The 16,558-nt window shown below is 34.3% G+C and overlaps 1 long non-coding RNA gene across 1 annotated transcript in view; it reads right to left on the minus strand.

Moving 5' to 3' along the window:
• Positions 1–12,663: 12,663 nt before the first annotated feature.
• Positions 12,664–16,558, minus strand: part of LOC130679889 (uncharacterized) — a 357,709-nt gene continuing 353,814 nt past the window's right edge. Inside the window, exon 5 of the long non-coding RNA XR_008992885.1 lies at positions 12,664–13,227. This is a non-coding gene — a long non-coding RNA (uncharacterized LOC130679889). The remainder of the gene's footprint in view (positions 13,228–16,558) is intronic.

Consider the following 16,558-nt stretch of genomic DNA (forward strand, 5'->3'; position numbering starts at 1 on the left):
ATGCAACCAGCTCTCAGTAAAAAGGCTATCAAGCTGTTCAATAAATTGTATATAAAAATATTTAAAAGCAGATGCTTACATTCCCAACACATTGCAATTTTTTGCAACTGTACGTAATGCATTAGTATTTTCAGTTACAGAGATCGTTTTTAGAAGGAAAGGGGAGCAAGCCACTCCAGAAGTGGAAAAGTATTTTAATGGAAATTTCAAGTTACATTAAGTCAGAAAAAAATTTAAGATAATATTGGTGTAAACTAAAATAATGATTGCCATAGTAACATGATTCACAGATAAGCAACTGCTCTATACATGAGCTTCCATTATGTAAGCTAGGTTTCTACTGAAGTGTTGATTATGAATCATAAAAAGGCATTAATCATAGAAATGATCACCTTCTAAAAGAAAATGGTCAGTCAGACTTTGCTAGCTTAATACAAATAGCTTTCCTGGTAACTAAGATTTCATTTTGGTGATTTCTTCTAAATATATGATTTTAAGCCCAGAAAAAAAAAGAAAAGGGTAACTTTTTCACCATTTTTTTTTTTTTTACCTAAATTATTCAGGTTTTTACATTTAGAAAGAGCTTGACCTGCCTCCAAAATACTTGAGTTCTACTTGAGGCTTTTCCAGTAACTAAATGTGCTTCATTGTTCACGTAATATTTGGATGCCATGTTCCCCATCTATAAAATTATGGAAGTTTCTGGCCCTTCCCAAAGATCCCTTAGGCACAGTGGAAAAGTGCGGAGAGGTTGGCAGAAGAGGGTGTTTGGGAAGGCACGGATCTCATACCAAATAATATGGATTTTATCTTATAAGCAAATAGTCTTTTAATGTGTTTCAGTTACAGCAGCAACATTGATAATGCTTCAAGGTTTGAAGAAAACAACAAAATAAAACTGACTTTTTAAAGTGATGGCTACTGGGTAAATAATTGCAGGAGAAAGAATTTTACATTTTGATTGATGTCATAAAATAGATTTTAAGGAAAAGAAAAATCACCTGGGAAAAATATGTGGAAAATGGGTATTTGAATTCTTTTTCATTTCTCCTGATGCCAAAGGTTTTCTTGAAATGCCCTATTTTTTCCTAAAGAGCACTCCACCCCTCCAAAAAAAAAAACTCTTCAATTACAATTTTGTGTAATTGTCAGTGTTTCTATCATTTAAATATGTATTAAATTGCCCTTTTCTTATATAAAAAACAGTTTCATCTGATGAATTTTTGAGGATATTCTACTATAATTATGATGTCAGCTCTACACAGAGTAATCTTAGTTCAGGAGTTAAAACCTCTAATACTCATTACAAAACTAGAATACCTTTAGATTAATGGCTAAAACACTGCTAATTTAGGCTAAAGAGAAGCCTAATTCCTTTCTTTTTTTGTTAAGCACACTAACAGCAAATTAAATATAGCATATAACTTTCTGAATAATAAGGATATCTGACAGGGCTACTATCTCTCTCTTTTTTTAAATTTTGGTATCATTAATATACAATTACATGAGCCACATTATGGTTACTAGACTCCCCCCATTATCAAGTCCCCACCACATTGTCACCATTACAGTCACTGTCCATCAGTGTAGTAAGATGCTATAGAATCATTACTTGTCTTCTCTGTGCTATACTGCCTTCCACGTGCCCCCCTCACTATATTATGTGTGCTAATTGTAATGCCCCTTATTCCCCTTCTTCCTCCCTTCCCACCCCCACCCTCCTCAGTCCCTTTCCCTTTGGAAACTGTTAGTCCATTCTTGGGTTCTGTGATTCTGCTGCTGTTTTGTTCCTTCAGTCTTTCCTTTGTTCTTATGCTCCATAGATGAGTGAAATCATTTGGTATTTCTCTTTCTCTGCTTGGCTTGTTTCACTGAGCAAAATACCCTCCAGCTCCATCCATGTTGTTGCAAATGGTAGGATTTGTTTTCTTCCTATGGCTGAATAATATTTCATTGTGTATATGTACCACATCTTCTTAATCCTTTCATCTCCTGATGGACACTTAGGTTGCTTCCATTCCTTGGCTATTGTAAATAGTGCTATGATAAACATAAGGGTGCATATGTCTTTCTGAGACTGGGAAATTGCATTCTTAGGGTAAATTCCTAGGAGTGGAATTCCTGGGTCAAATGGTATTTCTATTTTGAGTTTTTTGAGAAACCTCCATACTGCTTTCCACAATGGTTGAACTAGTTTACATTCCCACCAGCAATGTACGAGGGTCCCCCTTTCTCTTCATCCTTGCCAGCATTTGCTGTTCCTATTCTTTTTTATGTTGGCCATCCCAACTGGTGTGAGGTGATATCTCATTGTGGTTTTAATTTGCATTTTCCTGATAATTAGCTATGTGGAGTGTCTTTTCATTTGTCTTTTGGCCATTTGAATTTCTTCTTTGAAGTACTCTATTTCTTTATATGGATACTCTGAAAAATTATGCAATGTAAACAGAAAGTTCTAACTACTGTAAATTTACTCAGCACCCCCATTATTATTTAGCACTGCTTCAAGTGCTTCACAACCTAGAGGTAAACAAAGCATGGTTGTGATGGGGGTGCAACCCTTCATTGTTGAGGACAGTATCACAAGGAGAAAACAAATACAAGTGGACAAACAACACCTCTCCATCAAAGAACAATAGCTATATTGTTTCAAATTATAATATTATATCATAAAATATCTACAAATACCTTCATGAATTCATACATTTCTGTGAATCAATAGGTAGACACTAGTATTTTTTTTATTTTAAAAATATTCCTTTTATATCACCATATAAAAATGACTCAATCTAACTTTATATCTACAATCTGGCATCTCAGGAATACTGTAATTTTTAAGGGATAATCATGTTTTTTAGAGTTTCTACAATTTGCATAGAGTAATTATATTTTTCTTAATTAAATTCTTACATTTTCAATTATTTAAAATTAAATTCTTAATTAAATTCTTACATTTCCAATTATTTTCAAAAATTATAGTGTGGGTGGGAGATACTTTTATTTCATCTCAAAGGCAAAAACTTTTAACTATGTGATAAATGTTCCAGATAAAGGACACAAAATCACCATAAAAAGAGATGTGTGATCATGGTAAAATAAAACAAAACTTGCCTGGCTCTACCATGAGATAAAAATGCATATTTCTAAAATCACATGGCTCTTTAAAGCTGCAGTTTACTGCCTGTATTTCAGCAAAAGAAGTCCATCTTATTTAAGGCTCCATTCACTCAAACCCTGTCGCTCTGATTTAGATTGCCTTATATGACACTTTGACTTGAAATATATTATCCATCAGATCCTTTCAAATCATCTGACTAGCATGAATATTATCTATTTTGTTATGTGCTCCTTATCTTTTAATCCACCTCTATTTCCATAACTCCAGCATATATATTTGTTCAGTAAGCTTTGGTTTTGTCTGATCATCAGTCCAATTATTTACACATCATTTAAATTCTAATAACTTAAATCAAAGGAATTTAAAGAATAATGGGGCTCAATCGAGGTTAGTAAACATTCTCTTGTTTAGAGATGTTCACCTGTAAGTTAACTCTCTAGAGACCAAACTTGTGTGATTATGGTATATTTTGTAAAGTTTGAGGGGTGACAGCTTTCTGCCTATAGTTCAAGAGCACCAGGAAAGTTAAGATTAGAAAGCATGTAGAGAGGAATTTTTAGCAAGAACTGTGAACAAAATGTAAACAGGGACTCAACTTTTGTAATAACCAAAAGAAGCAGATAAACAATAAAATCTTTAACCATTCAAAATCAAGCCACTACTATTTTCTCCTCATATTTTACCCTCAACTGAATCTATTCAACATTTATAAAATATATGAAAATCCTTAAGAATTTACTAGGTCATGTTTTTTTCCTTGGTTCTCTGCTACATTAAAAGCTTCCAATTTAAAAATTCTAGTTTCAGAAATAACCTTGGGATTTCTTTAAACTCAAAGGTACTCCACAAATCACTGCAAAGATTCTATATACCACTATGGATTTACTGCCACCATTCTTACTGTAAATTATTTTGCAAAGTGATAAGAATCTGGGAGAAATAAGAGGGTTTAGTGTTTAAAAGTACATTTCAGAAAAAATGACCTTAGTATTGTGTGCTTTTCTAATAACTCGTAACAATAAAGAAGCCAATTGAAAACTTATCTTCCTCTTCATTGTGTTTAAAATAGGAAGGCAAATGTGCAGGGCATGCCACGCTGGTGTTCTCAATGGCTGCTCATATGTATGACATCCTCTGTGTAACAAAATACCTCATTTAATTATAAAAATAAGTCAAGGAAACTCAGTTGATTATTTAATGAGTATATAGAAATATTTTGAGGAAAATTAGTTCTCAAACATGTGAAGTGATAGTAGAAATGCAGGTGGCATTTATTTGAAATTTACAAAAATTTTCAAATGAGCACTGAATTGGCATAGAAAATACACAAAAGTTTCTGGTGTGTGTGTGTGCTGTGTGTAGTGGGCAGTGAATTATAATGATACAGGCTAAGGTATAAAGATGACAAAGGTAAATAGCATAAAGAAAAACAATATAATAAGTAATAGATATATCAAGCAGCTCTTCAGAAAAATAGCTAAGAGTGCTATGATTCCAAAACATATTATTGAGGGTATTCTATGGCACATGCTTTTATATATACACTATCTCCCTAAGTGAACATTTAACGATTATGCTGAAAATTATTCCAGCATACAAAATACAATCTCACAGGTTTCTAAGTAAATGGATAGTGAATGGTCTTCTACAGATGAATACATGTTGGTGGTTTTATGCTCTAGGGACATTTCCCTCTCCCTGAACATTACTATTGTGAAAGTCAATTAATTTGAAAAATTGAATATTTGGGAAAAATCATTTGATTAACTTGCTATTATCTAAATCCACATATTATGTTAACTAAGAGAAGCAGTTTTCAATATTTATAAATGGAAATCATACTATGAGAAGAAGGCTCCAGTCTGAATAGATAAAACTATAAAGCAGAGGACAGGCATTTCAAATGTTATATAACTATAATTGCTGCTAGTTTTTCTTTCAATAGGCACTATTTCAGTAAGATAGTTATTGTGTACTACAATTCTCAGTAGATGACACTAAAGATGCTAATTTATTTATTGTTCATAGCACAATTCTTCTCGATATAGATTATAGATTCTTTAAATTAACTACATAGGAGCAGTTCTATATTCAATATTTACATAGGAGCAGTTGGTTGCCTATTTGAACCAAGAGAAATCTCTTTCCCCACATCTGTATATCTGGAGACATACACACATACCCACGCATACTTATATTTTGCAGAACATTGAATATTCAAGTTAGAATATCGCAAATATCAGATATGAAATGTCAAATATTAGGTCACTGAGAATTTCTATGGTTTCTATATTTTCTGGGCAATAACTGTCCCCATGAGAAATAGTGCTTAGGCAATGCTGAATTCACACCTTCTTGCCATTAAGCTTAGAATTGCCTTAACTATTAAATTTCCCTAAACTTGACTTTCTAGCACTTTCAAAGAAAGCTCACAGATACGAATAAAAAACTTAATGAGTGAATTTTAATCATTCCACATCATCAGTACTCTAGATCATGATTTCAAAAATGAAAATGATATTTTGCTAGCATCAAATTTTTCATAACACAAAAAGGGAAGAATTTTTTATTGTGTCTTAAACTTAAAAAGTAGAAGTTCTTTCAATGTCTCTGATTTTCTAAATGTATCTGGCAGGTAAGCATTTGTACGCACAATCTCTAAAGTTAACTCCAGAGAGAAAAGTTAGTAATGTTACCCCGAAGAATAGTCTTGTCCTCTTGTTTTATTCTTTGACTCAGAAAATGGATAGGTGGTTCTAAAATAGATAAGAGAGGACTTAAATATTCCTACTATAAGAACTCAAAATATAAATATGTTAAGAAGAGCTAAAAGAAGGGAAAGTATCATAGTAGATCTGTGCTTATGAAATATAGCCTTGACTTTTTACTTAATCTATATAGCTAATAAAATTTTAAGTGTTCCTTGTGTATACCAGCTCCTTGAATTCTTTTGAGTCCTTCTTCAACTGCCAATGCAGTAACAAACCTTATTAAAGAACCTCAATAAAGAATGTTATTATTGACCAACAGCTGTTCTGCACAACACTGGTCCTTAAAACATTCTTGGAGAAAGGGAATTTTGTATTAAAGTAAGTTTATGAAATTCTGCACATTATTTCTCACTCTTGGAGATTTCTAATACACATTTTCATTTGATATTGCATCATGAGCATGTTCCTACTATAATCATTAATCTTTGAAAACATTTTAATGGCTGCATAATCAACCAGTATATAGATGTTCTATAATTTATCCATTTCTCTTCTGTGGACATAAAGATTTTCAATAGTCTGATTTTATTAAAAATACAGTATATAAAGTTTCATGTATATTTCTTATTTTTTATGGAATAAAAGATTAGAATAGAATTGGAATAATAATGGATCATACTGTATGAGCATAGTAAATATTGCCAAATTGCCCTCCAGAAAGTTATACCACTATATGAGTGTATTACTGTATATATTCCCAAGGTTATACACGTAAGAGCTTTTACAATCAGCATAAGGGCAATCCCAAAGGACAGTGAACAAAGCACTTAAAAGTAGGAAAATCAAATGGTTATAAATGAAAAGAGAATGTGCAAACTCTTGAGTAATTAAAATAATGCAAATTAAATCAATGACTAAAGATGTTTAATGTTAGATTAACAAAGCAATTTGAGAATTAAGATAATATTGTAGGCATTCTTATATACTGCTAAAGGAATGTCAACTTGGCGCAAGGTTTCAGGAGAGCAATTTAGCAATATTTATCATGCCCTCTAAAATAATACATTCACTTGATACTTCTATGAATATTAGAAATGTAGAAAGTAATTATTTGTTTAAGGATGATCAGCATGGCATCCTTAGAAGCAATGAAAAGTAAAAAAAAGATAATAATAATGGCCAAGAGTAGAAAATAAAAATCTATGTTGAAACTGCTAATAATGTCTAATGATCCCCCATTCTCTCCTACTTTCTTTATTAAAACAGCACTCAAATGTTTATACATGGTCACCTAAAATAAACCTTCCTTTTTGCTAGACTGGATGCATGATAAATTCAGGTGAATTGGATATAAACAGAAAATAAATATACAATATCTATAGCTTTAAAATGAAGGGTAGTCCTCTACTATTTCTATCTCCTTGCTATCATGTGGACTTGGTAGAATGAGTTGGATCAACTATCTTCATTCAATGGATATTGGAACATGGAGGCAGAGAAACAAAATAAGTGGATTGTAGATCTATGATGATTTTGGTCCTGCAGAATATTCTGTATCACATAACTCAGACTTTTACATGAAAAATAAATAGAGGTCTATCTTGTTTAAAATACTATTCTGATTCTTTTGTTACAGTAGCTAAAAACTACTTAAGTACATAGGAATACTATGCAGCAACTAAATGCCTCCTAATGTCATGGAAGAAATTAATACAATAATGTTGCAAAAAGAAGGCAAAAAAAATTATGCTTATTTTCTAATTTATAGATATTAAAGGAAAGTAAACTCCAAACTGTTAATGGAAGTAAAGTTTTGATGATAAGATTAGGAATGCTTTTTAAGATGAGCCTCTTATTCCAGACCAATTCTGAAAAAAACACCAGACAAATTCCAAAGAGAAACATTTTACAAAATGCCTGACTGGAACTTTCCAATAAAGTCAAGATCATCAAAAACAAGGCAAGTCTGATAAACTATTACAGCCAAGAAGAGTCTGAAGCGTCATGAGGATTAAATGTACTACCGTGTCTTGGATGAGATCCTGAAATGGGAAAAAAAGTATGTAAAAAGTAAGGAATTCTGAAAATGGAATTTAGTTATAAATATTTCAATATTGGTTAGTTAAATGTGACAAGTGTACACAGTGATCTATGAGGTTAACAACAGAGGAAACTGGGTGTGGGCCACATGGGATCGAACCACTGAACAGAGGACGGTGCCTGGTAACCGGCGCCAAGGGAGAACTCCAGCTGCGTGAAGAGAAGCAGAGATCAGCGCAATGCCAGACACCAGGAAGAGAAAGAAGCCCCAGCACTTCTGCCTGCTGCATCTTGGTATCTGAGGCCCCAGGAAAGCATAACACAGCGAAGCACTGGATGCAAGGGACAATGCTTTTACTCCCACAGAGAATATTCACTGTGGAGGGATGCCCAAGGGCCAGGTCTAAGCAGAAGGAGGAAACACTCACCGAGCTTAAACAGGGAGAAACTTTTCCACAAAAGGTGGTAAGTGTGCAGTTGTATCTTGTGGTAATGAAAGTTAAGGCCCAAGACCTGTTCTTCTTTGGCTGAGCCATAGTCCAAAGACAGCACACGGGACAGCCTTTCCCAACAGAAAGTCTCACACTAGCCTCCCAACTTTTCTGTAAGTATATATCTCTTCTAAAATGTCTTAAAAGAATTATTTTATAAAGGTGTTTCAGGCACTATCGCAGGCCACAGACTTTGCTCCCGATCTGTTACTTCACTTTGTCTGCAGAAGCCAGGCCTGCGGTGTCTCTAGCTTCTGCCAGATTTTCCGTCCAGCTTCTCTGATTCCCGAGCCACATGCACACTTAGCCCCAGGATGACGGGCAGCAGCTTCTCGTGCAAGTCACAGGCTTCCCTGAAGCTGGGGGCTGGGAGGCAGCGACAAATTGGATGGGGTCTCAGCTCCTTTTTCATGGATACCAGTTTTCCTTTACTTTCCCCTCTTTTATGTTCTTCTCACCTTCCCGGCTTCCTGCCCTGCTGACCTCAGATCCACCACCAGGCACTGAACCAAGACACAAACAAGAACTGCCTCCACAGTTTCCAAACAACATAAGATTAAACCCACATAATAAATCCCATATAATATTTCTTCCCTCCTGGCTATGCTTCCCTGATCAAATCTTCCCTGCTATAGCTATGGAATCTATCAGGACTACTTATTAAAAATCTTATGCATTGAGCACTAACTTCTTTATTTCAAGGGCTAAGGGCCATAGAATCAATCACGAGGAGCTTGAAGATTAGAAGAAAATGTGTCCTTGGACTTTGATTCCGTTTCATGGAACCTCCTTAAATGCTGCCATTTTCCAAAATGAATCAAGATAAACAACCATTTCATTGAGCTCTCCACTGGAGAATTAATAATGTTAATGAAATCTACTATCTAATCACTATATATTCTAGCTCTTTCCTAATTTCAAATTCATTACATCTCTAATGAAAATAAAAGTTATTTTTTGTGGTCAAAAGACATAAAATGATTAATCACATATCTACTAATGACATTTTAAAAGTCCCTCAGCCTAGAAATGTGACACTTTACAATCATTAAAAATCAGATTCAATTTTCAAAGATACTAATCTTAAACTTTATACTGCTGGCAGAAATATATAATTATATCCAGTAAGCTCAGATGCTTTGGATAATGGAAAAGCTCAGTTCTATGGTGCTGCCAGAAAATAATGTGCTCTTAGAAATTCTGCAAGTTGAATAGGGAGATAACTGATCCGAATATGACAAAGTGATGTTACAAATTGTTCAGAACAGAAAAATTCCAGATCCAAAGATATTTTTTTTTTTTTGAGACACTGATTGAGGTCCAAGAGCAGCATAATGGTACCAAATGGATAAAAACAACAATAAAGTCACTTTTCATGCATAATACATAGGCATTTTCTATTGGAGTTGATATCACCATCTGGTGTCTAATTATTCCCGCCTCACACCACAGGGTGGTACGCACCTAACGGAATGGCTGTACATTATAATAACTCAGTACACAGACTCTTAGCTGCTAATTGTAAGGTGCTAGTTGTGGTTGCTTTAAAGATCATGGAAATCCCAAGGAATTTGGTGTTCATTCCTTAAAATAAATATTTTGTAGGGTGTCCCTAGGTAAAGGAAATTCTAGTTAACTTTTATTTAAAAGATCTATTGTTTATTTACATTTAGTTAGTTTCTTCTAATATCTATAACAGAAATTAAATAAGGTCCTGATTCTCTAAACTCACCACATGATCCTTTTCTCAAATGGAATACTTTTATATTGATTTATTCATATGTACCTTTAAGTTTCAGGAATCATGGTTAACAGGTATATGTTCCCTCCTAAAATAACAAAAGAGCCAACAATTCTTATGAAACCATACATTTATTCATTCATTCATTCATTCATTCATTTAATTAGCATTCATTACATATTTACTAAGTATAAGAAACTTTTTTTAGGGTGTGAGGGAATAATTTATTAACCCTTGAGAAGGACTCCATTTCATCAATGAAAAAAATACATATAGATAAATAATTAAAATAAAACTTCGTAAATGCTGAAATAAAAGTATTTACAGGTTCTTAACAGAGTAGAGAGCAGATACTTGCTTTAAACCCTGAAGATACTGCTTATTTTCTTGGTTGGGGTTTTAGTTATTTATTGCTACAAGGAAACTTCCCCGAAACGTAGTGGCTTCCATCATTTATTTACTGAGGACTTTGTAGTTTAGCCATGGCTTGGAGGTAACAGCTCATGCTTGGTTCCCATGGCATCTTCAGGAAGACTTTGCAGAGGAACTGGAAGATCCCCTGGAAGATGGCTCCCTCACAGGGATTAACAGTCAGTCTGGCTTTGGCCAGTAGTTTAGGTGAGATGGTCAGTTGGGGACCTCAGTTATTTGGCACCTAGGGCTCTCCACGTGGCTGCTTCCTCAAAGAATGCAACTATTTTGCAAAAGAGAGGAAATAGAAGCACAAGTCTCTTGAAAGTTTAGGCTCAGAACTGGCAGAGTATCACTTCTACAATATTCTATGTGAGAAGATACAGGTCCAGCCCAGATGCAACGGGTTGGAGAATTAGACTGCACTTCTCAGAGCTCCATTTCTGGCTCTTTAATTCACTAGTTGGTATGAAATTTAGCAAGCAAATATAATCCTAGAAAGTACTTTAGGGAGTAATGTAAAGGTTTACTTCTCTTAAAATCCAGAGTATATGCAAAATTCCATTTTAAAACTATGATTCTAAAAGGGAAGCCCTATATTCCATGGAATATCTGAAATACAGAATTTATTTCAAGGTTGCCTGAAACAGTTATGCTAATCAATGGAAATTCTTGTCTATATCACAAATATATGCTAGATAAATTTAAGTTTGAAATTAACTTTTTGGTATACTGCAACTATGTGTAAAATGTTTATTATGTACCATAAGGTAATAAAATGTCATATATAATATTCATCCAACTATAAAAAACTTTCAGGTAAAATTATTATCCCCCTAAGGAAACTGAGGCTAAGGGAAATGAATAGCTTCTCTGAAGTTGTCCAGCTAATACATGGAAGATCTTGGGTTCAACCCAGAATGCCTTCTCCAAAGTCTTAGTGCTCTACAGTACTGCCTAGGCACAGAACAATCAAATATGTTTCACGAAATGTATTTTCATCTATTTTTCCATCTGATATAAAAATACATATTACCAGATGCACGTGTGGTAACACAAATTAATATTTAGAATAAAATAGGTAAAACTGGAAGATTAAATTATGTATGTTTAAACATCAGATTTAGGTAGCAAATTGTATGTTGAATCATATATTTGCTTAAGTGTTTATGTTTTTTGTGCCTTTCTTTCTATTTTATAGACTTTATGATGGACAGTAAGAGGCTCCTTACTTTGTACACAATGCTGACAGCCTAGTAGGTAGGAATTGAATAAGAGGAATAGATTGTAAAACTACTGCATGAAAAATTTATGAAAACAATACATTGGGTGAAAAGTCATTCAGAAGACCCAAATCCATAATATTAGGCCAACTGTTATCATATTGGAAAATTTCCTTGGGAGTTTTTACTCTCCATTTTTCTGTTATGCTATGAAAAAATTACATGAAAGTAGATTATAGTTATACTTTGAGACAATTATTTCAAGACCATTTGAGAGAAAAGAAGAAGTACTGAAGAGCTTTTTGAAATATTACAGTTGTATTTGTTAGACGGTTTCTCCATTAATGTTAATTAGGTTCCCCCTAGAGTCAAGAGCTCAGGAGTCTTTTGAAAAGAAAAATTCATTCCCCAACAGGTGACTATTTGAAGTTTTCAATTCATTCCCCTTTGATCTGAAACATTAAGAGTTGCTTCTTTTTCTTTCGTTAAAAGCAAATTTATTGAGATATGATTTACATGCCATAAAGTTCACGCAGTTAAAGTTAAAATTCAATGGATTTTAGTTTGTTTACTGAGTTTTGTAATCATCACCGTAATCTTTGAAGATTGCCATCACTCCAAAAATAAACCTTTTACCAAATAGCAACCGCTCCTCATCCCACTGTCCCACCCGGTGGTAGGCAACCTAATTATTTGAATTTATCTGTCATTTCAGATAAAGTGGGAAAAGGAATATAATCTCAGATTATGGATGATACAGTGTGTGACTCATAGGTCTAGATTACCCATGTGCCCATCTTGTATTAATAATACATTAAAGACCAGGCGATAAGGCTTAAAGTGCATCTTTGAAGTAATCAAAACCCTTTTAATGAAATACAGTTTAGCAATGGGAGCTGGCTCGACCTTCAGCTCAGGAATCCTGAATTAGTGTCACTTTCAGACGCCCCACCTGGATAACTGGAGAGATGAGCCCCAACTTCAAAGTCATGGGCTTTCTCCACGCTTCTCTTGTGCCATTATTTTTCTTCATGTCCTTCATTCCTAAAATACGTCATTTTAGGATCTACCCTCATGCCCAGAAGTTCTTTGCTATCAACTTTTTCCACATCGTTCCTGACAGTCACCATTCAAATTTCATTCTCTCACTAGTCTTGGGAGCCTCCTCCTCCAAATCCCGCCCACCAAAAATGCACACAACATTCAAAGTTTTGTTTTCATTTGTTGGTTTTGTTTCTTTCACAAATAATCTCTTTAGACCCCTGATTTATTTCACTGAGGCTCATTTTTACTTTGACACCTTGGATAATTACTTTCCCTTTTTTTTCTCTGCTTCTCGCTGTCCCCAGATGTAACATCTCATTACCCCTCCAGCAGGTCCTCGCTTCTTCAGAGCACTCCATTAAACACATCTTGCATAGCCTAATGCAAATGTTGTCCCTGGTAATTTATCAGCAGTTCAGCTGTGCCTCTAGTGCCCGCTTTCCTGTTGCTGAAATAAAATAAGTAAATATACATTTTTTTTTTGGCATTTTTAAGATGACTATGTGGCACAACATAGTATAATAAAATGGTAAAGGCATGGATTTAGTGTCGTATGATAGACATAAATCCCGTTTTGCCTAACTCTTGTCATTTGAATAATCTAAACCGCAATTACCTCATTTATAAAATAGGAATGATAATACTGCCCTCATAGAGTAACAAAGAGAAAACAATAATGTATTCAAACACTTGTGCAATGCCAAAAATGATCAGTAACATTAACAAACATTATTTTTATTATTACTGTTCATACACATTAACCTTCCCTAGACTTTTTTGGGTGAATCTGGGTACAATTCATTGAAGATGCTATTTTTATTGGAAAGTAAATTCCAAAAAAATGACTTAGACCAATTTTTTATGTAACAGTCTACTTGAGACTTGCTGAAGACTTGCTGTGTAAAAATAACATAAATGTTAAAAGATGATCTAGTTGATTCTGATCTTTACTTAGGAATATATACATATTCATCTGCTTCTTAAATTTCTCCATGAATAAGATGTCATTTAACCCTTACTTGACAAACTAAATGTAATACAAAAATCGTTCTAAGACACGTGACTGCCATCAAAACTTGTTTGGTATAATCTGATAATTAAGATAGAAAGATATAAGGCATAAAAGCAAGGTCTGGAATCCATTTCTTATTTGATTCGGCCTCACTGGGATCCCTTTTACTGAAATCCCTAAATACATTTCCGGTTTGGGGCAATCCCTTTGTATGTTTGCTTTTTTACATGAAACAAATTCTTAATTGTTTAAGGTCCCTTTCCTTGTCCAAGTTTGTAAGTTCCTTTAAAGCAGGCACGTTGTCTCTCTATATGTTGCTAATCTCCATAAAAAAACTGTGGTTGAATGAATAAATAGAACTGTGAATTCAGAAGAATATTTTAGACCTATTCATCTGAAAATAATGCTCTGATCCAAACCGGTTCCTTTGAGAAGAATAACAAGAAATTGATATCTGATATCACAAAATTCTGAATATTCACTGAAAATGTTTAAACACAATGTAATAGGAACTGCAGTTAATATGATTAAAAGTTTCCACTGAAAATCTTGGAAAACTTTTTTCTAATTTAGTAATGTAGGTATAAAATGACGAAGGAATAGTACTAAAATTGGGAAACTAAAGAACACTGGTGTTCTGCTAGCTTGACCAAGGCAAATTAAATTATAGAAGGACCTTCCAAATTGTTTGAAAAAAAAGAATAGAGTTTTCTCAAGTTAAAGACTTGCTCACAGTAGCTTTTCTTAAACCTTTGGCATCTGCTAGAAAACAAGAGCAGATGACTAAATGAACATGGAGTAAGCACACAAGACACTAACAGGACTGGAAATAATCTGGTCCTGGTGAATTTGACAGCCTTTTTCTTTCTGCCATCTAATCAAAAGTGATTTCGTTTGCATGCAAGGTACCATAGCGATTTTTATTTTATACTAGCAAAATTCGTTTTGAATTTATATTGTGAAATGATTGTGCCAATATCTCATGCTGTAGTGCAAATAGAGAAAAAAGTAAAAGGACCGTTTGGCATTCATGATTCATGAGGTTAACTCCCTGGCTCTCTGAGATACACTGGGGTATAAAATGGTACCCAAACGTACCAACCCCAGCCAAGTGCCTTGACATCGGGGCCAGCATTTCTCTCTTCTTTGTGCCTCATCATTCCACTACATAGCCTTGCCCATAACCCCTTTTTTTAAAAAAAATAAATGAACTACTTCATTAAATACATGCCCTGGAAAGTTATCTATAAAACCTGAAACTTGGGGAAGTGTGTGTCGTGTGTGTATGTGTGAGAGAGAGAGAAAGACAGAGAGAGAGAGAGAGAGGTTAAACAATCTGATTGAAAGTCTGGTATATCACTATTGTGTACCTTGCTTAAAATATGTAAAAGATATGAAATCAGCCATGATTTATTTGGGCAAAATGTTTTTAGCAAACAAGTTTGATAGAAGAGTGCAATTTTTATTTGAAGGGAGTGCCCCTATTTCTCTGTCAGCAATTCTAACATGTGGATGTTTGAAGCAGTTGGCGAGAAACCCAAAGGGGATTTATCTGGAGGCACCAGATGACGCCTAGGCAGGGCTAACAGGAAGGACGCTGTGCTGAGGATGGCCATGGTGGTTTAGGGGATCTACCATTGCTTTTAAGTTCAGAAACATAATTTCTGAACTTAAGAGCCAAATGTAATAAGTTACTCAGCACCTACAGTGATTATCAAATCATAAGTGATCCTCCGGAAAAATGCAAACATTTGTAGTTTCTGCTGACTCAGGCATTCATTCCTTCTCAAAAACTCTTTTTTGCTAACTGGAGTACTCTCCCCCGAATATTCTCCTGACAAACTGTTAAATCCCTCCAGCCTCAGCTCAAATACTAACTCCATGGCACACGGTTCCCTGGCTTTGGCATTCTTCTCATGTGCCAAATTGCATTCTAGATACCACTCCCTTCTAATAATCAACTCATCTTTTTATTCATTTGACTGTTAACCTACCTGTCTCTTCTATAATTTAATCCTAAATCTGAGTTTTCTCTTCAGTGAAATTAGTGTATCAAATTAATTAGTCTCTGAATTTCCCTCTAAGAATTGAGTTTGTTGTTGTATTAGGGATGCATGAGACTTCAGAGTTTCCATAAAATGTTCATAACATGGCAAAATTTTTTCAGGGTCATTTCCCCCTGGCTAGGTACTCCCCACTCTGTCTACCCTCATCATTTAAACAGACACCCGCAAGCTCAAAAGTCAATTATAAGGAATTAGAAGCACATCATAAAAAGGTATAAGGCTATATGTAGACCCATCTGAAAAAAAAATCAATTTCAAGTTGAGATAAAACCTGCTTTGCACATATCTGTTTACTGTTCTCTATCTCCCACAGCGATTACAACATTTGAGGTAAGGGCACACAAACTATTAATTTTTGCTTCTTCACTGTCTCAAAAGTAATATGAAAATATAATACCTGATGAATGAGTGAATAAATAAAAAGGAATTTACATAATTCATATATATATATGTATATATATTTGTTTCTTCCTGATATTGCTTGTAAATAAAAAAGCAGCTTACATTATTATAATTTTCTATATATTAGTACCTAAAGTATAAATGACTCAGGGAACAGTTGAGAAGTAGTCCAAAAATGCATTTAGTGTCCCTGGGACTCTTTTTGTCCCAAAGTAGTTGGTTTGATTGATTCCCAGATGCCAGTGCTATATGTCTGTCATATCTTCCTTTCTCCCAGTCATGGCTCACTTCAACCAAAA

Source organism: Manis pentadactyla, chromosome 12, assembly GCF_030020395.1.
Source record: "Manis pentadactyla isolate mManPen7 chromosome 12, mManPen7.hap1, whole genome shotgun sequence".
Lineage (NCBI taxonomy): Eukaryota > Metazoa > Chordata > Mammalia > Pholidota > Manidae > Manis > Manis pentadactyla.